This window comes from Pteropus alecto, unplaced genomic scaffold (assembly GCF_000325575.1).
Source record: "Pteropus alecto unplaced genomic scaffold, ASM32557v1 scaffold338, whole genome shotgun sequence".
NCBI lineage: Eukaryota > Metazoa > Chordata > Mammalia > Chiroptera > Pteropodidae > Pteropus > Pteropus alecto.
The window spans coordinates 1,803,661-1,826,030 of NW_006441995.1; the positions used below are offsets into that span (position 1 = coordinate 1,803,661).

A 22,370-nucleotide genomic window follows, 5' to 3' on the forward strand; every position below is an offset into this window, starting at 1 on the left:
GAACAGTGCCGCAATTTCCTTTTGGGAGATATTTGAGATTCAAGTAGCTGTAACCTCATCCCTGTCTCCAGAAGTGGGCATGTAGCCTGGTCCTTGCATCTCTGGCCATAGTAATTGGGTCGATAATTGGCCTTTCCAAGCCATGCCAATGAGACTTGGTTTGAGGATCACTAAACTGGTGGTTGCCATCTAGCTCCTCATGGGAGAGTCGGCTTGAGAATGAAGCTAACGTGGAGGAAAGCAGAACTGAGAGATAGAAACAGATATTCGAAGCCATCTATAAGGGAAGCCCTGATTTCAGGTGACTAACACCCTTACTCTGTCTATTTACCAAGTCCCTAACCCTTGGCCATTCTCTACCCAGCTGCTTGGACTGCCTGATCATACCTTGCCAGACCTCCCTGTTGCAAATCACTGTCTGTAGATTCTGCAGATTGTGACTTGCCTGCTGAGTCTTCCTCTCATGAGAACCTGCGTACCTTTCTCTTCTTGCCCTCTTACCCACAACATCCCCCACTCTTGACACTTCTCAAAGGCAGACCTGGTCTCCATTTCTAACACGTTCTGCCTGCTCAACTAGCAACTAAACTTTATTCTGTGAAAACCATGGACATTATAATTCTGTAACTAATCTTTTTTTTATTTGCTTAAGGAGGTTTGAATTCAATTTTTGTCACTTGTAACTGAAATAGTCCTTGATCTTCACTGGTAACAGAACTTAATTTTTTTAGAGCAGATTAACTTTTTTTTGAAAAAGCCAAGGGTCACTTAGTGTCAGGCTTTTTGAATAAGAAAGGCATTCAAACATGAGAGTACCATTTTGCGCATAAAATATTTTGCACTGAAATATAATGAATGTAAACTAAAATGTGATGAAACTGATTTCACGTGTGCTCTAGCAATTCAAAAAAGGAGTTTCCATGGTACCTCCTTAGTTGAAATGGAATATATTTAAATATATGTTATCATATAATTGTTAACCAAACGAGTGTATTTAGAGCAAAATATTCTTCAAGGTATAGTTGACTGATCAACTGCATTGGTAATATCTTGGGATGCCGGTTTAAAATTCAGATTCCTTGGACTCTCTCCAGACTCATTTAATCAGAATCTCTGGGAACTAGGCCTGAAAATGTTTATTTTGGCCAAATATCAGATAATGTTCTAGGTATACAAGAGTATGTATACCATTGTTTTAAGTCCTGTTTCATATCTATTTTAATTCATCTTCAAGTGTTACTGTCTAAACCTAAAAAATATTAAAGGCTCTCGGAAATCCTGCAGTGGAAAAAAATTAATATTGTTTAATCCCATAATTTTAAGTTTTGTTTCCATGAAACCTTTTTCAAACACCATCTCAACATACCTCAACAATATGAGGTGCACTGGACAAGAGCACTATGTATGTTGTAGACAAAATAATATTTACTTCTTCCCTTACTACAAAGCATGCATGTGGAATATTCCTAGTAGAATATTGCATAAGAAATTCTGTGTAGCTTCAAGCTATTTGTGTGTTAAAAAAATTCTAGTGTTCTACTAAGTCATCGAAAACCAAGGGAATTCTATGCAAATATCTTTAATATTACTCTAACTAGTTATAGGCTGTTGAAATTTAATAGTGTTACTTAAGAGCACATAAGAAATGAATCCAATAAGCTGGTTCTTCCAGGTATGGGAGCCTTTACTTTGAAATTATTCTCATTACTATGTTTGGAATTAGGCAATTCCTGTAAATTGAAGTAATGCACTTCCCCCCACCCCCATTTATGGGAATCCGTCATTTAAACGTTTCATAAGCAGTTTTGCAGTTACAAAGTCATGCTTGGAGAGGCACATTTCCTACTTTTCCTCTACTTTCACTGAATCCACCATTGCATTTCCACTGGGATGCTAGTAACCGACATCATTTGTGCTGCTGTGTAAGTGGAGTTTCTTGTTTCTCAAAGACATTACATGACTGAAGCATGCCACAAACAGAGGTGACTGTGGTTACCTCCCGATTTTTCTAGTTTTAAGTCGCTGGTGGTGAACACTTTTTGAAAACCCATACTCTGTTCTCTGACACCTTTCTTGCCTTGACTACTGCCTCTCAGTCTTTCCCTGGCTCCTCCTTCTAGATCTACTCCTTAAATAATGGGGTTCTTCTGATTTCTGCCTTTGACCCTCCTTTCAACTCACTCGCTATAGCTGCCAGGGAGGGGAATTAGCCTGCTCTCTGGCCTGCATGGATCTGTCTCCACCCCACGACACTCCTGAGCTTTGGTACCATATTCTAATTGCCACCAGATCACGTCCACCTGATGCTGTGCACTTGCCTCAAAATTAATGTTTCCCAAACAAAACTCTTCATTTTTCTCTCCAAACTAGTTTTTATATTCCCCGTTTCCATTAATTGTTTCACCACTTATTTAGTCTCCTAAATAAAAAGATGGAGCGTCATCTTTGGCCCTTCCATTTCTCTCACCCCTAAGTGCCAACTCATGTTTGTAATTCTGTGCAATCTCAGCGATCTGAGACTCGAGAGCTTCTTCCTTCTCACGCACTACCTTATAGTTCAGATGCTGATTACCGTTTGTGTGGATTGTGAGTGCAATGGTGAAGAGTATAGATTCTGGCACCCAGGTGGCTTGGGATAAAATTCTGACTCTACTACTTCTTGTGGAGTGACCAAGCCAAGTTATTTAACCTTTTTGTGCTTCAGTTTCCTTACCTATTAAAAAAAGAAATTATTATAATACTCATCAAACAAGATTGTTGTGAAGATTACTTTGGTAAATATATGCAAAATGCCTGGCACATAGTAAGTGCACAATGAATATTAATTACTAGCATCATAACTTTTTAGCTGATTTCGCTGATACTAGTCTCTTTCCACTCTCATTAGAATCATCTTCCTAATAAATGAATATTATTATGTCATTCCTTAGTTTCTACTGGCTTTCTGTCATTTAAAAAATAAAGTTCAACTTTCTTAGCAGGACATTTAAAACCTTTCAAAAATCTGTTCCCAAACCACCTTTCTGGCTTTGTGTCTGACTGCTGAGGCCCTAAACACTGAGTCTACACCCCAGGCCATGCTAAACTTCTCACCATTCCCCAAACACTTCATGTCTAGTCATAGTTCTGCACTTTTGCATATACTACTTCTGCCTTTTCTAAGCTGCTGCTATAACAACCATGCCCAGTCTCAGTGGTTTTCAACAACACAGGTTTATTTCTTGCTTACATTACATGTTTTCTACAGGTTTGCTTCAGCTCTACTCCAAGAATTTCCTTTACTCTGAGACCCACACTGAATGAGCAGCCCCTTTCTGAAAATGATTTTCCAATGTGGCAGAGGGAAAAGAATAATGTTAGAAAGTCATGATGGATCATAAAGACTTGTTCAGAAGTGGCACAAAACACTCACATTTTCTTGGCCAAAGTGAGTCACATGACCAAACCTGACCTTAATTGGGGCAGGGAAATATTAACCTCTCACAGGAAGACGAAGCAAGTAATTAAAAACAATGATAGAGTCTCCCACGGTTCCCTATATTTGAAATGCCATCATACGTCCTCCTTCTCTCCATTCTTCAAAATGTACAAAGCTGTATTATCACCACCTTTGCGAAGCCCTCCTCTCGGCACCATGCAATTAGCTCACTTCTCTTTATTCTCTCAGGACTCTGGCCCTATCTCTAATAAAGTACTCGTCACTCTGTACTAAGAGTACCTGTTTACAGCCCCATTTCTCTTGTGGGTAAGGAATACAATTTCTTGATTTCTCTATCCCCAGTTCCAAGCATCCCAGTACTCAGAACATGTCAACAAAATGAATGAATGAAGTAGTCTATTATTGCTTTGCCATTTATTAGACAAAGTTGAGAAAGCTTTTCTGCCTATTTGCCGTGGTAGGTGGTCAAGTAACTCCTCATATAAGAAGAAAGGAGACTTCAAGCCCAGTAGGAAAACCAGTTTTTTTCTCCATGCCCACCAAATACAGAGATCATTTTCTTATTTTGCCTTTAGTCCACTACTATATACCAAGAACAAATGCCTTGAAAAGATATTGTTTATGCATATAGTCTCAGGCATTTACATACATGTAATATTCAAATGAAAACAGATATGCCCATATAGTATTTGTCACAACTTTGCATCAAATCAGGTTATATATTGAAAAGACAATACCGGAAAAATCATCTTGATGAACCATTGATAAGTTTCATCTTTGGTAGTCTTTTAAGAAGATACTAAATCAAATCACTGAGATGTTCGATTTTACCTCTTTTGTGTTGTAAATTCATCCCCTGTTATCTCCATACCAGCACTGTCTTATTTCAGGTTCTCATCATTTCTTACCTGCACTTTACTGTACATTCTGCTTGGTTTTTCTCTGACCAGAATACCCTCTTGCCACTCCCTCAGCCCCCTCCAATCAAGAAAAGCTTTTCGTCACCTTCCTTCTTGAAAGCTTTCTAATGCCCTCTATTCACCATCCTCCAGCAGAGTTAAATTCTGTTCCTGTATAACTTTTTATCATTGTTTTTTTTTTAACGTCTCATTGTACTTATTTGTTTATGTGTTTGTTTCCTCATAACTGAATGAGTCCTTTTGAGAGCAGAGCACCTTTGTTCATACTTACGATGCTTGATTAATATTTGTTACATTGAGTTACTGTTGAACAGAAGGCAAAAATATGACTTTGCGTACTGCGTGGTAAATAACATGGAACAATTAAAAATGTTTTTTTTTTTGATCTGGCATTTTAACGTAGGCCAATGTTTTTATGATTTATGGAAAATGTAGTGTTTCTAGTATTAACCAATATGTTTTGAGTTAATTAATGTAAATTTTAACTTTAATGCATAAGCTCCATGCAAAACTTTTTGGAAATGAACCAATTCTCATATGAACTTATTAGTATACTAAGAAAAGAAGAGCCTTTAAAAGAAATATTCTTTATAGAATATTGTATAGCTAAAGATAATTTAGAAGATATCATAAGTTTTTTTTATTATCTTTGCCACAGAAAACAAAAATGAAAGTTTCACTAAGGCATAAAAACTAAAAAAAATAAAGAGAATTTAAGTTATGTGTGTCTTAGAAAAACAGTACATGTTAATTTGACCACAACTTCTAAAAGAAAAGAAGCTAAATGCAAATTATATCTATTTAATTAGTTCAAGAAGGAAATTTTCAGTTTTCGTATCTCTAACATATTATGTAAGAAATTATGAGTGTAAGAGAGAGACAAAGAGGGCAAAAGAGGTTGTAATTAAAGTGAATCTTCCCAGAACCCTGGATTACACCAGGAATGTGGCCAGAATAAGCAAGGCTATTGACTTTTGCCAGGGTCATGTTTGGAGGTTAGTTTATCATAGCCCTTGCTTGAAAAACATAATTTGAGCATTGAAGGGCTCCCAACATTCAATGATGTCCATGTGCTTCCCATTAGGGTCAGAAGAAGAAATGCTGTGGTGGCTTTTGCAAATGGAATGGAATTGGAATGTTAAAATCTCTTTCCAACTTGACGAAAAGTCTGTGTGCCAGCCTGGTCATCAGGAAGGCCTAGCTATTTCTAAACTACAGGGACACACAGTCATACAGTCACCTATGAACACTTGTGAATGGTTACTTAGTCACTTGTCTCCTGTGTAGAAAAGCATCTAGTTCAGCTCAGAATGGCTATCTACCTTATTCTAAATAACATCATAATTTTTAAAGTATAAGTTAATAGCAAATATTATTAGTGAGTATTAGTGAGTTCTTTGATAGCTGAGCTATTATGGATTTGGAAACCACCAGAAATGGCCTGTCAAATCTTCACTTATTCATCCACTCCCTACCAAGAGAGCATGACTGACCACCTAAGTCAGTTAATTCCTTTCCTTACTGCCCATCAGCAACCAGGATAGTGTGAAGACTAAGCCAAGTATAGCATCACTGTTGGTTGCTTATCCAATATTCGCTTCCTTTATTTTCTCACTGAACAATTGTCCAACTAAATGTTCATTTTCCCAGCCAATGAAACAAGTAGATGTTTGCCTGGGAATTCTGATAAAGCCTTTAATTTCTGGTTAAAAGAAGAAAGACACCACTCTCTTCCTGCTTTCAAAGCAGAGGTGAACTACAGCAAACGTCTTGAAATATGAGGGCCTAAGGATAGCAGAGCAGAAAGATAGAATGACCAAGATCCCTCATGGCATTATGTATTACAAACAACCCCAGCAACCTCCTAACTCTGGATTTCTGTGATATGTGAAAGGTAATCCCCTATTTGTTGAAGCCACTATTGTTTGGGTTTTCTGTCACTTGCAGCCAAACACATTCCTGACACACCAAGTCTATTAATAGAAGCTCAATCAGGGATGCTCAGAGAAAAGCCAGTCTCAGGCTAGTAGTAATAGAGGGATTAGAGTTTAGAAGAGGTAGAGGCTCGTTATGATTTCTTTCCTTTTTCCAAATGTCCCTTCATATTTACCCTCTATTTTCCACCCCCCATCTTCTCATATAATTTTGGACCACTCTTAGAAGATGGATTAAAATTACCTCTTTAAAACATCAGTCCTGATACATGACATACCAAATTATGACTTCATTCTTTTGAATCATGAAGTTTGTTCAAGGACTAAGAAACATGAGCATTTATCCTGCTCACGTTAGAGTTTTAGCAAAGTTTGTAACTTAAGAGACCTGGTCAGTTGAAAATAAAAGAAGTCTTATGCTTATTTATAATCTTTTAATTAAAGAAGATGCAACTTTATCACACTGAATTTTACATAATTTGGTCACCGTTATGAAAATCTAACTCTCCAAACTGGTAGCATCTGGTTGATGAACTGGGTTATGGATGTTTGTACCTGGAGCATTGCCAGATCTGAAGCCCATGCAATTACTCTAGAGCTATCACATCAACGCTGTTTTCTGTCCTAGCTCCAATTTTAGGTTTGGCACTTTGTTTCATCTCATTCTGCTCTAATACCGTTCAGTAGTATTCAAAAGAATGGGTGCGAAAAGGCAGCAAGCTTATCTGCTTTTAACTCTGACATTGGAGAAGTGCCCATCAAAAAATTTAGAAATAAACAAATACATCATTTAAACATTCCTATTAATGACAATGTTCACCAATGACTGAGACATTTTCCGTGTGCCAAGTGTTGTGTTAAGCTCAAGTGTGATAAAGTTGCATCTTCTTTTACTATACATATATCACCTCCTTTAGCACTCACAAGTCTATGCATAGATATTAGTCTCCTGATGATAAGTCCTTCATGCGCCCTGTCAGTGAGTATTATGAGCAGCTACTGGGCTAGACTCGGGAACCGCAGTAGTGAAAAAAGTGGACCTGATGCTCCCCAACTCACCCTGCCTCACCCTCTACACATACACAGATAACTCATAGAGTCTAAGGGGGAGAAAGAGGCATCATAGTGCAGTGAGTATAAAGAAGGAGGGAAACTAAGGAGCTTATAACAGGGGCTCTAACCTAGATGGGAATGGGAGGAAAAAATCTTACTGAGATATGATATTTAAGCCTAGACATTCATGGTTATTTATGTGATGGGGTGGTAGTACTGATGTTGGGGGTGAAAATCATTGCAGGCAGGCAGGAGAGATGAGGTGCCGCTGAATATCACAGGGGCAAGAAAGTGCCAAATAGCCCTTCTGAGGGACGGCAAAAAGGCCGCTGCTGCAGGAACTAAGAGAACTAGAGACAGAATGGGGAGTGAGAAGGACGGGAAGATAGGCAGTGAGCAGATCTTGTGGACCATGCTTGGGGCTTTATCCTAAAAGCAATGTGGGGCCATTCAAAGTGGTAGTTATTATTTTGTCTAAGTGTGTGTGTGTGTGTGTCTGAGTGGGTTATTATTGTGTCTAAGTGTGTGTGTGTGTGTGTGTGTGTGTGTGTGTGTGTGTGTGTGTGTGTAGGGTGGATAGGAATCAGAGTTAAACTGAGATCTAGAGAAATTAACCGCTTTTGTCCAAAGTCACTCTAAAGCTGGAATTTGAACCCAGTGTGCTTGACTCCCATTCTTTGCTCCTGACCCATCATTCTCTAACATCTTCTAGTTTTACCAACTTCATTCTAGGCAGGGTACCTTATCTTTATCAAATCCTCCAAAGACCGTTCAAAAGCACATGTGTCTAATGCTTACTATGTCCCTGGGGACACATTAGGTGTAGGGATGCAACATACCCAACCTCTCTTCCTTCTTGATGACTACCGGAGAATCTGGAAATTGTGTTCTGATCCCATCCATTTATACATATCCCAAGGCTCATCTTATTTTTGACCTAAATATTATATCAAAGGAAAAGTTTGAATGGTACTGGAGACTGTGAGGGAAACCAGTCTTCTTTATAGTGTCTCTTTTTGTAGCAAAATCCCCACTGTCCAATTTAATTCTGAAAACAATCTCATGAAGTGGCGACCCTGTTGCAGATGAGTATACAGAGGTTCAGAAGTCAATTCAATACTCAGGCTCATACAGGTAGAGAGTTCCAGAACTAGGAGATTAGCATCTGTCCTCTGGAAAAACCAAACTCTCAGGGCTGCATAGCCAATTTCTTTCTTTTATTTTTCCAGATCATCTACCCAATTATCTATCTAAATTATATTTCTATAAGTTAGAAACATTTTTTTACATATACTACCCATCAGAATAAAATGCAACAGATCATGCTTATATTTCTTAGTATTTATTATACTTTCACCTCTAGGAGAACTATGATACTTTTATCATTTTTTATAATTACGTTCTTTGGGATACTGCCTTCTTTAAGTGTTATGCGAATCCCTCCCCCCATTTTTTCAAAAAGTTAACTATTATTGATCTTGCTAGATAATGTTTAAACAAAAAATATTAATGCATAGTGTAATAATTCAAAGAACTATGAATATTAAAGTATTTCTCAATTGTAAAAAAAGAGAATAAAATGAATCAGTGTGATTTTGCTTATTAAAAATAATTTGATTTCAAGAATTGTCAGTTCTCAAATGAAATTAAATCCCAAATTAAATGGGCAAAATCTTGTTCCTGAATATGCTATGAAATTCAAATCTAATGTCATTAAATCCAGAAAATTGAAGGAGGGAGGTAGGGATAAGTTTTGAAAACCTTATTCCATTCAAGAATAGTATATGATATCGATTGTCAACTCTAACTGAAAAAAAAAAAAACAGTTATATTAAAAATACTGTAATGGAATCAAGGCATTATTCGGATTTCATTTACAAATTAGAGAAGAGATCGAAGGCAAAGAAAAAGAGTGTGTGTATGCGTTTGTGTGTGTGTATGTGTTCCTCTCCAATCTCTCCTTTGTCCTCTGACAGGAAGTAGCCCCATCATTTAAAAAGGGAGTCCCAAGAGAAAGGAAAAAGCCCTAAGCTAAACCTCTCAGATCAACTTTTAAATTCAGAATGGCTAGAATTGGAAGGGTGGGAGGTAGCAAAATTTCTACTTTTTACAGTTAAGAAACTTTCTTAATTGCAACTAGGTCCTTTACATATTTATCTCACTTAATTTTCATAAGCCCGGGTGGTAGATCTCATATTGTTTATTCCGACCTAACTGATATTATTCTGAGACTCAATAAATCAAATAATTTACCAGAGGTAACTTAGTAAATGTAGGATCTAGAATTAGCCTCAAGTCTTTTCTCTTGTTTTTCCTTCCTCTCTTGAATATAAGAACACAGGCTTCTATCACTTACCTGCTGGAAATAGTTTTCACGAGAGAACAGGTTGCCGAAAAGCATCCTTTAACTGTGAGTAGAGACAGTCCTATAGAGGAGGCTGATTTGCAAGCCGGGGACTTTCTGGGAGGACTGGCCAAATAGAGATGAGAGGAGGGTACCAGGAAGTAAGAAAGGAATGAATGTAGGGAGATGGGAAAACATTTTGTTAATTTTCCTTGGACCCTAGAGACCCATGTACTGTGTGGACATCATTTTAGCATCTCCTTTGACACACTGTCTCTGCCTCTGTGCTTGGCATAGCAAATAAAGGTAAAGCAGTAGTCCTGTTATAGTAAATGCAATTGAGGATATCCATATAACTGATACTTCAAAGGGTAAGTATTCTTTCAGTAATGATAGTAAACAATAAGAACAGTTATTTATGAAGTGCTTATTACACATCAACCATCATCATCATCATTACAAATAAATAACATTTATTGAGTCCTCATTCTCTGCCAGACACTGTTCCAAGCTCTTTGCACGTATTATCTCACTTAATTTTCACAATTATTCAACCATTATTATCCTCCTTTACAGAAGAAGAAACCAAGGCATAGTCAGGAAAGCTACTTGTCCAAGAACACAGAATTCAAGCGCAGAGATTTGACTCTAGCGACTGCAAATGGCTTACATGTTTCATTCAAAAGATTTTTGTTGACTCCCTACTCCATGCTCTGAGTGAAAGCTTACACAATCCTTGCCCTTCTGAAATTTACAGTCGAGGAAAGAGACAGTAGTCAAGTGATGACGTAAATAAATGTATAACTGCAATGGTGCCAAGGACTCTGACGGAGTGTTTGTATGCTTTGCCTGAGTATCAATTAGCCATCACAACAATGCTATTCCTATTCTACACATGGGGCAGCAGAAGCAAGATTTAGAGAAAGAGAGGAAAAAATATTTAGGCACTTGGCTGAGGACAATCTACTCAGACTCTTCCAAGTTATGAATCAATTATTTCACTCCGGGTCATGTCACATTTTAGCTGCCATTAGCCAGTCATTTAGCTTGGAAGCCTAAATGGTAATTACGTGTACACTAGGAGTTCCAGAACATAGATTTAACCCTAGCACAAACTCACCCTGTTTTTATATGCAAAGATCTCCTACTGCTTATATAACAGATACCAGGCATTTAACTGACCACTCACGTGGGCATATAGGCAAGAGATGCTCCGCCAGGGAATAAATGCTTATATTTTAACTTTTCATCTGTTTGGTGGAATGTAGAATTTGGCTTAACTATGGTGTTTATTTCTGTTCAAAGCACTGGAAATAAAAGGTTTGTGCAGCTGTTTTAAGGACACCATATAGACTATTCACAAACTTTTGTGGTCAGTTTAGCCACTATAGTAGGACCGATGACTCACTCTGAACTGGGTTTTGTTGGTTCTTAAAATATTGTTTTGGTCTTGCCCTTAGAAAAGTTGATGTGTTCATCACAAACATTGCTAGCTGGGGAAAGGAGTGGTGGGGGTGGGATCATGTGAAATATTCTGGGTGACAAAAGTTTGTTTCAGCTTTCCCAGTTATTCCCAGACTACCTTTGACACAAGGAGCATTTTAATGTAAGAGACACCTTAAATTAGAGCATCTGGTCAAAGCACTGAATTCTATGAAGGAGAAAGCTGAGTCTCTGAGAGATAAAGTAATACGATCAATGTCATGAGCCTGCTGGTGGGTGGCACAGATGTACTTAGAGCCCCAGCCTCCTGAGAGCCACAATCCATAGCTCCTTACTCATTCTATGTTGACTCTTGGACTGAAACCCTTAATTTCTTCTGATGTTATTGTTTTTCTTTTCTCCTTTTTTCATAACTTAAATGTTGTGCCACAGTCATCTAAAATGTGTTAACCTGCTAACAATGGCTTATAGTTATTGAAAACTAAAGCATTAATTATGTAATTCTGCTATGTTTTCTATGAGTCCAGAATCTTGAACAGAAAACAGAGGAAGACAAAAATATGTATAGACAAGGAACATGGAAGAGCCTCATAAATTAAAGAACTTTTACAAGACATCTCAATGTTAGGTGTAAGAGAAGACTATGTGCATATTTGACGATGATAAATGTGAGAGACATGGGAGTTGTGTATTTCAGCAATGGGGCTGGGCAGAACTCTGTTTCTTTTCTAATGAGTCAGGGAAAGTTCAAGAAGAAGGGAAGAATTTCAAGTATGAAAGTAGGGGGAAAGTTTATGAATGCTATCGGAATGGATGATCTGGCATAGGTAAAAACTTAAACCTGTGCTGTCTAATACAATAACCACTAGCCACGTGGGGTTAAGTTGAAATTATTATGAAATAGAATTTTAAAATTCAGTTCCTTCTGTAGCCACATTTCCAGTGCTCGGTAGTCACACGAAGCTAGTGGCTACTGTACTGGCCTACATAGATGTCGAACATTTTCTTCATTGCAGAAAGTTCTTGTGGACAACACTGACATAAAAAATGCATCAGAGAAGGGGAAGGATGGATGAGTGGGAGAAAGGGGAGCAGAACGTAATGTTAATCAAGGAAAGATGTGTTAGATACAGAGAAAGAAGGCGGATGTGATACACTCAAGTGATCCAGGGAAAGATCCTGAATTGGATTTGATCTTAGACTCAAGGCATTGGCTCAGTTTTAAAAATGATACACCTCTGGGTAGAAACATCTCTGTGGTTTGGCTGGCAGATATTCCTTTGTACAAAGAAAAAAGTATACCTTCCACGAAACTGTGAAATGGTAAAAAAAGACCAGTGGTTTCCAGGGCCTGGGGAGAGGAAGTGATAGAAGGAGGGGGTCAATAGAAGAAACACGGGGGACTTTTTTTAGAGCAGTGAAACTATTCCGAATGATATAAAAGTGATGAAACCAATAGACCTGCAACATGAAGTTCCTTAATGTAAACTGTAGACTTTAGTTCATAACAACATATCGATATTAGTTCGTCAGTTGTGACGCATGCGCCACACTGCTTGCTGCAAGATGTTGGTAACAGGGGAAACTGGAGGTGGAGCGGGAGGGAGTGGGTCGGAGTCCGTGGGAACTCTCTGTACTTTCTGCTGTTTATCCGTAAACCTGAAAATGCTCTAGGAAATAAAATCTATGAATTAATTCCTTCCCCTAAAATATTTTCAAGCACTCTAAACATCTTCATTTTCACATAACAGTGAGATGACAATAAAAACGTATTAATCTAGTCTCAGCCGATAATCTAATGTAATTATGTGTTTATAGAAATATCAGTTATGTAAAAAAAACCCAAAAAACAGTGTCCCTCCCTCCAAGTATGCACAGTACAGGGTCAAGCATTCCTCTTGGTGAACAGGGAACAAGGGAACAAGCAGCATCCTCTCTGAGCTCAGATTCCAAGTTGATAGTGATCTTAGTGAGCGCAGTTCTGCAGAGTGAAGGTCGGGTTCCTGGTGGGAGAGACATCTTTTGGGAGAGAGGATTAGGATAGAAGATGTTCACACCAGGAGGCTATATGTGCATAAATTACAAAGTCCAGGATCTGGAGGGAACCAGGAGAAGGGAAATGCATCCTAACAACGACTGGAATGTATCAGCTGTGCAAAACAAAACTCCTGGGAAAACCAAGCTGTGTCTTGAATTGTAGTTCAAGGGACTGGTAATGGGATAAAAAGCTTTTGCTCCCAGGCCATCAGTGTGAGCCCAACCCAGGTTAGGAGTTAGCAAAGTGCTTCAGATGTCAGCTTGAAAGAAACCGATAGGGCCAGGCTAAACTTCTAGTATTAGAGTAATCCTGAAAAGAACCACATGTCACAATAGGTAATCCTAGCAGCCAGCTTCACAGAATGACTGGGAGGGAAGCTGAATTGTGATACCTTCTCATTCTTAACTATTAAGGGGTCTCTACAGAACAGTACTGGAGCACTGTGGAAATTTTCTAGTGCCCCTGTGTATATAGGTCAGTGTTTCTCTAAGCTCGAGCCTTGGACCTCTGCATCCTAGTCACCCTGGGATGCTTACTAATGAGGCAGAGGCGAGTCCGAGATGGTAGTGTAGGAAGACCCTGAACTCACCTCCTCCACCTACATATGGAGCAATTTTTTCTGGAGAACAACTGAGAGCTGATTGAACAGCTTTTGCATAACAACCGAGAGATGGACCACATAGAAAAGGGTCAGGAGAGACAGAGATGGGGTAATTGCGGGAACCCCACCCCCAACGGGATGACCTGCAGTGGGAGGGATATCACTGAGGGGCTTGTGGGGCATATGAGCCTGCTCTGAGGTACAGTGATAAATCAAAGATTTAAAAACTAGATTATACTTGAAAAAAAATCCATACTAACCCTAGGGCACCTGCCAAATGAATGGAAAGTGCAAGAACACTTCGGCATCTATGAAAAGAGGAAATTAAGGAAATGGTTCCAATTACATCAAAAAGAATTAAAAAATCTAGGAATAAATTTAACCAAGGAGGAGAAAGACCTGTGTTCTGAAGATTATAAGACATTGATGAAAGAAATTTAAGATGACACAAATAAATGGAAGGCTATCCTATGCTCATGGATAAGAAAAATTAACATTATTATAATGTCCATACTACCCAAAGCAATCTACAGATTTAATGCAATCCTTATCAAAATGCCAAGGCATTTTTCATAGAAATAGAACAAATAATCCTAAAGTTTATAAGGAACCACAAAACACCATGAATTGCCTAAGAAATCTTGAGAACAAAGTTGGAGGTCTCATGCTCCCTGATCAAACTATACTACAAAGCTATAGTAATCAAAACAGTATGGTATTGACACAAAAACAGACACAGATCAATGGAACAGAATAGAGAGCCCGAAAATAAAAGCACACTTGTATAGTCAATTAATCTATGACAAAGGAGGCAAGAACATACAATGGGGGAAATGACAGAATTTAATAAATGGTGTTAGGAAAACTGGATAGATAAATAAATCTGGACTATTTTCTTACACCATATATAAAAATAAACTTAAAATAGATTAAAGACTAAATATAAAACCTTAATCCATAAAACTCCCAGAAGATAACGTGGGTCGTAAACTCCGACGTCAGCTTTAGCGATACATACTTTTTGTATGTGAGAATCTTTATTTTGACAAATAAGTGAAGCATAAAACAATATATATTTTTTGTATACATATCCCTGGGAAAGGGCAACAAAAGCAAAAATAAACAAATGAGACAATTCGAACTAAAAAGCTGCCAAGTGAAAGAAACCATCAACAAAATGAAAAGACAACTTACTAAACAGGAGAAGATATTTGCAAATGACATATCTGGTAAGGGGTTAATATCCAAAATATATAAAGAACTCATACCATTCTATGTTAAAAAAAGCAACTAGTTCAATTACAAAATGGGCAGGGGATCTAAATAGACATTTCTCCAAAAAAGACATACAGGTGGCCAACAGACATCTGAAAGATGCTCAATATCTCTAATCATCAGGGAAATGCAAATCAAAACTACAAGGTATCCCCTCATACCTGTCAGAATGGCTGTTTCCAAAAAGCCAACAAATAGCAAGTGCTGATGAGGGTGTGAAGAAAAGGGAGCCCTTTGTGCACTGCTGGTAGGAATGTGAAATGGTGCAGCCGCTATTGAAAACAATATGAGGGTTCCACAAAAAATTAAAAATAAAACCACCTTATGATACAGCAATTTCACTTCTGGTTATTTATCAAAGGAAAACGAAAACATCAATTCAAAAAGACATGTGCACCCCTACGTTTATTTCAATGTTATTTACAATAGCCAAGCAACCTAGATGTCCATAGATAGATAAAGTGGATAAAGAAAAAGTGGTACATGTTTGGAATATTATTCAGCAATAAAAATAAAGCAAGTCTTGCCATTTGTGACAACATGGATGGAGCTATAGGACATTTTGCTAAGTGAAATGAGTCAGACAAAGACAAATACCATATGATTTCATTTATATGCGAAATCTAAAACAAAACAAAACGAACAAACAAAACGAAATAGAAATAGACTCATAGAAACAAAGAACAAACTGATTGTTGCCAAAGGGGATGGGTGTGAAAAAGGTGAAGGGGAATAAATGGTACAAACTTCCAGTTATAAAATAAATCGGTTGCAGGGGTATAACGCACAGCAGAAGGAATATAGTCAATAATCTCACAACTTCGTATGGTGATAGATGGTTACTAGACTTACCATAGTGATCATATCATAAGGTATATAAATGTCTAATCACTATGTTGTACAATTGAAATGAATATAATATTATTGTCAACTGTCAACTCTATTTTAATAGAACAAACAAAAAAACAAGATAGACTTCCAGAGCCCAGCCTAGACCAAGTGATCTGTAATCTGTATCTTTAGGAATGGGATTTGAGAATCCACATTTTAATCAGCTTCCTGAGTGATTCTGTATGTACACTGCAGTTTAGGTGTTACTGATGTAGATTAGTGGTTCTCAAACTCTGGCATGCATCAGAATCATCTGGAAGGCTCTTTAGCACACACAGTGCTGGTCCCACCTGCAGAATTGCCGATTTAGTATCTGGAGTGCGGCCCGACAATTTACATTTGTAACAAGTTCCTCGGTGATGCTGCTGGATTTAGGGACCATGCTTTGAGAGCCACGGCTGTAGACAGAGAATCTCTCTTCACCTGGCAAAGTTCTTAAAAGCTAAGAACGTGTAAAATCCACTTATCATTCATCTACATAATTGATCTAGCTTCTACCACCCTGTTCAGATGACTAACACCCATGACCTTTTTTTCACCTTATTAAATAACTTGGAGTTTTAAATTGACAATATGAGAAGGATCTCACCTGGCCAGCCCTAATCTTGTGTATTGTTCTGGTTCCGAATATTTATATTATCATTGGTCCTATCCTTTTCTCCTGCTTGGCCGTGACCTGCAGGAAACCATTCAGCTTTGTGTTACCTTGGGTTTCAAAAACTAAAATCAGCTCCTTTCTTCACTTGCCATAAAGAGATATCCTGAAAAAGAATGCTTACAAAAAAGGAGAAACCTGAAAATATTCTAAAATTCAGAAAGTGTTATTTTGGGGAGCTTTCTGGGACAGGATGTCTCCATCATTAGCTAAAGGAAGCCCAGCTTTTGATAAACACTATTTTGCCTTGCACAGATCAAAGGGAGCCATTTATTGAAGGAAGGGATGGAAGTATTTGATGAGGCCCTTCTGCAGACTCCCGGTAAACAGGATAAGCCCTATCAATGAAAGCTTACACTGGGCCAGGCCACAGTCCCCAGGAACAATGGAGCTGCAAGAACAGTAGGGTGGCAAGGAAAGAGCCTCAGTCCTGACAAGATTGTCCTGCCAAGAGAATGGCTGTAAACAGGATTAGTCGTAATGAGATTATCAACGCAGGACCTGGAGCTCTGAGCTGGAGGGTTCACTGTTACATAAAGAAAAGACACAGAAGCAGCTTGTAGGGTGAGAGGATTAGGAAGCAAGGGGCAAGGGCTTTCCCTTCCTGGTCCCTCTGGCCCAGGATGCCATCTCTCCTGGGCTGAAAAATAGTCACTGTAATTGTAAATAGTTTTGCAGAAGCAGAAGAACCAGCAGGGCAAGCACTGAAGTAGTGGTTCTCCGTCAAGGGACATTGGTTGAGAAGAGGAGGGTACTACTTGCAGAGGCTTAGGCTGGGGATGCTGCTCAACACCCGTCCATGAACCGCACAACCCCTCACGATATCGCTTCCTGGGTCCCAAACCTCGCCCAGACCTGTGGCCAGGAAGGATGATGAGCGAGCTTGCCCCAGGAGCTCTGCTTCCAGAGAAAGGGCATAACTTAGAAATGGGTCAAAGAAAAAAACAAAAAATAAGGACAGAGAATGAGTAAGGGATACAGGTTTTATAAATACAAGACCCTTCTATTCTCCTTTCTGTAAGATAAAGCAGGGGACTTGGCTAGGTCTCTAGGAAATACGGTTTGAAAACCTCTGCCTTAAAGTCCTAGAGCTAAGAAAAATATTTTTGGTAAAGTGGCCTCAAATTTGACTTTAAGTGTTCTGGCACAAATACTAAACGGGTAACCAGCTCAGTTCCAGAATCCATGGGGTATAAGAATACTTGTTGGAAGTCCAAAGCTACAGCTCAAGTCCTGCTGTCTTTCCTGATCATTTTGGGCCTGGTCCTCTGGACTTGAGGGAAGGAGCTGAATGTGGTCACCTTTTGAAAAAGTGGCCAGCAGCCCTGGGTTGCTGCTGGAAGCCAACACTGGTCTGATGGAGTAGACAAGGATGGAGGTAGAGCGGGGAACACAGAAGGAGGGTTGATGTTAAGCGGGCTGGTCAAGCAGGACACAAACTTGAAGGACTGGAATAAAAATAGGAAGAGGGAGAGATACAAGGTTTAGGCAGGTCTGGTGTCAGTTCAAAATTTCTCTTACGGACCCCGAGTTCTGATCATGACATAGCTCCTATAGGTTAGAGGACTCTGTATAGGATCAGGAACAACACATGAGCATGGATTTCCAAATCATATTTCCATGAGGCTTTGCTGCATCACTGTACTGGGCCCTCCTTCCTCCTTCCATTTGGATTCTATGCTTGGCTTGCTTCTTTCCATTTCCTTTTTAACTCTGCTGGGTGATTTCATCCACTCCCATGGCTTGAGAAACTAGGTTGAAAACTTCAAAATATATATCTCCAGCCTCAATTCCAGACCTATATAGTTCTACCTATAGATCCCATAAAAACCTAAAAATTAACATGCCCCGAACTGAAGCCATTCTCTTCTCCTCCGAGATGACTCTGTTCCTCTGTATGTGTTCTTTCTCCTGATAATGAAACAATCAGCAACCCGGTCATCCAAGTCAGAAACTGGGGAGTCATTTTTGACTCATCTTTCTCTATCCATACGTCAATTTTGCCTCTTGATCATTTGTTCATTTGGACACACTTTTCCTTCTCCTTTGTCAATTTCTTGGTTAACCCCTATCATGCTCATCTGGATATTTCAGCAGTTTCCTAACCAGTCACTTGTGTCCAGTTTTACAACCCCCCAATCTGACTTCTATTTTTATTTATTCTAATTTTATTTATTCTAATTTTATTTTTCAAAGTAGAAAGATGAGGATCTTATTCCACAGGTTAATGACTTCTCATTGCCTATCACCAGATAAAATTTAAACACAATCCCTGGCAAATAATCTCCTTCTTGATTTGCCCTCTTCCTTCTAGGTTTATTTATAGCCATTTTCCAAGTAGTATCTCATGCTTCACCTACAACTAGTGGCGATCTCCTGAATAGCCAAACCAGGTTTCCTAATTTCCTGCCTTTGCTCATATGTGCCGCCCTTTCTCTTTATTCTGGTGGAGGCCAACTCATCCTTGAAAACTCAGTTCTTTTATCAGCTTCTCTTTGAAGTCTTCTCTGACCTTTTCTTGTTTCTCTATACCCTTCTGCTATCACATTCCTATACATACCTGTAGTCTAATACTTGGTAGACTTGAATCATTATTCATCACTTAGATTTTATCTTCCCCACTAAAATCTGAGCACCTGGAGGGCAGACCCTTATCTCATGATTTCTTTCTCCTCCACAGCTAGCACAGTGCTTCTAAAACTGCATTCTTCAGTGTTCTTAGTCCCAAGAGTTTATTAAAAGGTATTACTCAAGTGAGAATCTATGGTCAAACATGTTTGAAAAGAGCTGCATATTTGACAGTACACATGAGCTCATGGAAGTCTGGCAGCGGAAATCTGTTTGATCTGGTTTAACTAAGTCTCTCCAGTCCCAGGGCAGGGGACATCCTTAAGCAAGTCCTTACAACACATGTACAAGGGGCAAAGGTCTCTGGATAGGTGCCCGGGGTGACCAGGGAGAAGAGAAAAGAGGTTAGCCCAGGCTTAGGGCCTTTGGTGGCATTTCTGGAGGAAGCGATCTGCATCACTCGCAGTGGGATAGTCACCAGTTTAATCTCCAGGAGGGAAAACTCTGGTATCCTAATACTTCCAGAGATTGAACTTCAGGATTGGAAGTGAACAACAGAAGAATTTTATTATGTAAAGAAAGTCAAGTCTTCCAGGATGTTCTCTTCTCATATTCATTCCTACGGTCAGACTCAGCTTTGAACTGCCTGCCTAGGCTGAATCACATCTCTAAACTCAACTCACTTAACATCTTCCATTTATTATATCCTATTGTTGTTGATGTTTTCTTGTGAAATGTCCTATTGGTCTCCAATTACAATACTTTAGGCTTCTGAGAGGGCAGGCACTAGTCATTCATGCTGTTTTCTGGTTGACTCTGGAAGTCTCAAGCGCACAGTGGGTACCAAACAAATGTTTATTAAATGTAGGAAACACAAGCATTATTTAATATTTCCGACTTGCCTTGAGGCAGCAGAGATACAAACGCGGTGACGCAGAGATACAAACGTGGTGACGCAGAGGTTTAGCTTGGGTAAACTTGGAGGCCCGTGGGGCATTTGCTTAGCTTGGGTAAACTTGGAGGCCCGTGGGGCATTTTCTGCAACTGCTGAGGCTGAGGAAAGCAGACCCTTGTCTTACCACTTCCATTTAGAAGAAACAAATTCATGAGTTCCTACCTCACTCCCAGACCTGTAGATGGGAAAAAGGGACAGATTAGCATTTCTGACCTGGTTATCATCTACATTCCCCCACAAAAGGTCAGTTGTTTTAAAGACATTGGGCTCTATTTCCAGTTTTGTGCAGAGGCAGCGCCACACAGGGGTTTATGATAAGAATTGTCTGTGCTCAGTGCATGAACTGGGATCCTGGCTTCACCACTTGCTGTCTCTGTGTCTCTGAGCAAATGACTTAATCTCTGTGTGCCTCAGTTTTCTCATCTGTAAAATGGGGTTGATAATCACAGTACCCACCACCCAGGATTCTTATGAGGACTAAATGAGTCAACATATAGGTGGAATTTAGAAGAGTATTTGTTATGTAGCAAGTGCTATATGTATTTGTACAATCAACCAATCAATACTAGTTCCTATGTTGGGGCAGATCCAGGACGAGACAATGAATCATGGCCAGAGAGTACACATTATCTGTAGTGCTTACACATACTATTTAAAAATTGTAATAAAAGCTAGTACTCTATTGTCTGGTTCCATCTCCCCAACAATCTACGAAGTGGGTACTATTTTCATGTTTTACAGAGGAAACAGGCTCAGGGGCTAACATGCTCAGTGCTGTACAGTTCCACGTTAGGTGATAGAGCCAGTTCTCAGATTCATGTCTGTTCTACTCCCAAGCCCAAACCCTTCTCATCAAGTGATGCCTTCTCTCAAGGGGGCGTTTAGGTTACAGGCAACTCAGTATTTCCATGACTGACTGGACGGGAAGTGGTTCATAAACCTCTTAAATCACACAATTCATGTCACATCCCACCTATACATTTAGAACTCGTACTTTTATTGGAAAAGTTTAACTTGCACATGATACTTTTTTTCCCCACACACTACAATAAAAAGCAAGTCTCTTTCCTCCTTCACCTTATCCATCCCCACCAGTTCCAGTCCCCAAAGTTTTGGGCAATATTTAAAAAAACATAGGTCATTTTATTTATTTTATCATTTATTGTGCATTAACTCTACCTTCATCTCTTGAGAGGATGTTTCCTTCAGAAATAATCTATGCATTTATAAACATTTTTAATATGCAAATGAGATCATGCTTTCATAATGATACAGGCTTCATTACTTCTATCCCCAATGTACAGATGAGGAAAAGAAGGCACGGGAGTGACTCAGCAGCTCACCACAAACTCTCCTGGATGTCTGCCCGGGCTCCTGTCAGATCCACTTGGTTGAATTTCTATTCAGTATTATTACTGAGGTCTTATTGTTCAGAATATGTTCTTTGGGTTTCCTGCTTATCTCTAAGTTGAGGAAAAATTTTTTTTCTGTTTGCTTTTTCAACCTTCAGCTTCCATGACCTAAAAAAAAAAAAAAAAAAAAAAAAAAAAAAACAACCCGAGACAAGCCGAGCTGCTCTAAAAGCAGCCTGTTTGCAACGTGATATGGGACCTGGACCAGGACCAGCTAAACGTTGGTGTAAGGTTCTCCAAACACATTTCAACAATTTTCCAAGTGGTAATTGGTTTATTTCCATTGAAATACTTGAATATGCTGAATTAACAGTACATTTCTTAAACTACTGAATGAGCAGTGGTAAAATGGTAGTTATATATGTCAGAAGGTGAAATAGAGAGTTAATGATTTTTTTTTTTTTTTTTTTACTTTGAAGTTTAGGCACCATTTAACATTCCTTGAATTTGGCCAAGTGCATTTTAAAACAAGAATTGGTTAATACAACATTCTAATAGTCCATAGTTTTTACTTGATGGACTAGAAAACTTCTAATATCACTTTCTGCTTTAAAATTTATGATTCTCTATTAAAAGAAAGTCATTTGCTCTCTAAACTTGGAAAATCTGAATTATATAAATCAACTCTGGAAAGTGTTTCTAAATTGCTTTTGTTTGTTTCAAAGAATTTACTGCACATATGTAAAAAAATATATATATACATATTGTATGTATATATATGTGTATACATATATACATGTATATATATGTATATACATATGTGTGTGTGTGTGTATATGTGTGTGTGTGTGTGTGTGTTAGAGGAAAATATAGGAACACTTCTGACATCAGGATACAGAAAT

General features: G+C 38.7%; 1 long non-coding RNA gene across 3 annotated transcripts in view; it reads right to left on the reverse strand.

The window, feature by feature from the left end:
* Positions 1-20,160: 20,160 nt before the first annotated feature.
* LOC107196224 overlaps positions 20,161-22,370 on the reverse strand; it is a 181,117-nt gene continuing 178,907 nt past the window's right edge. For all 3 annotated transcript variants that reach the window (XR_001517598.2, XR_003048629.1, XR_003048630.1), the window contains 2 exons: positions 21,460-21,636; positions 20,161-20,291 (listed from right to left, as the gene is read on the reverse strand). This is a non-coding gene — a long non-coding RNA (uncharacterized LOC107196224). The remainder of the gene's footprint in view (positions 20,292-21,459; positions 21,637-22,370) is intronic.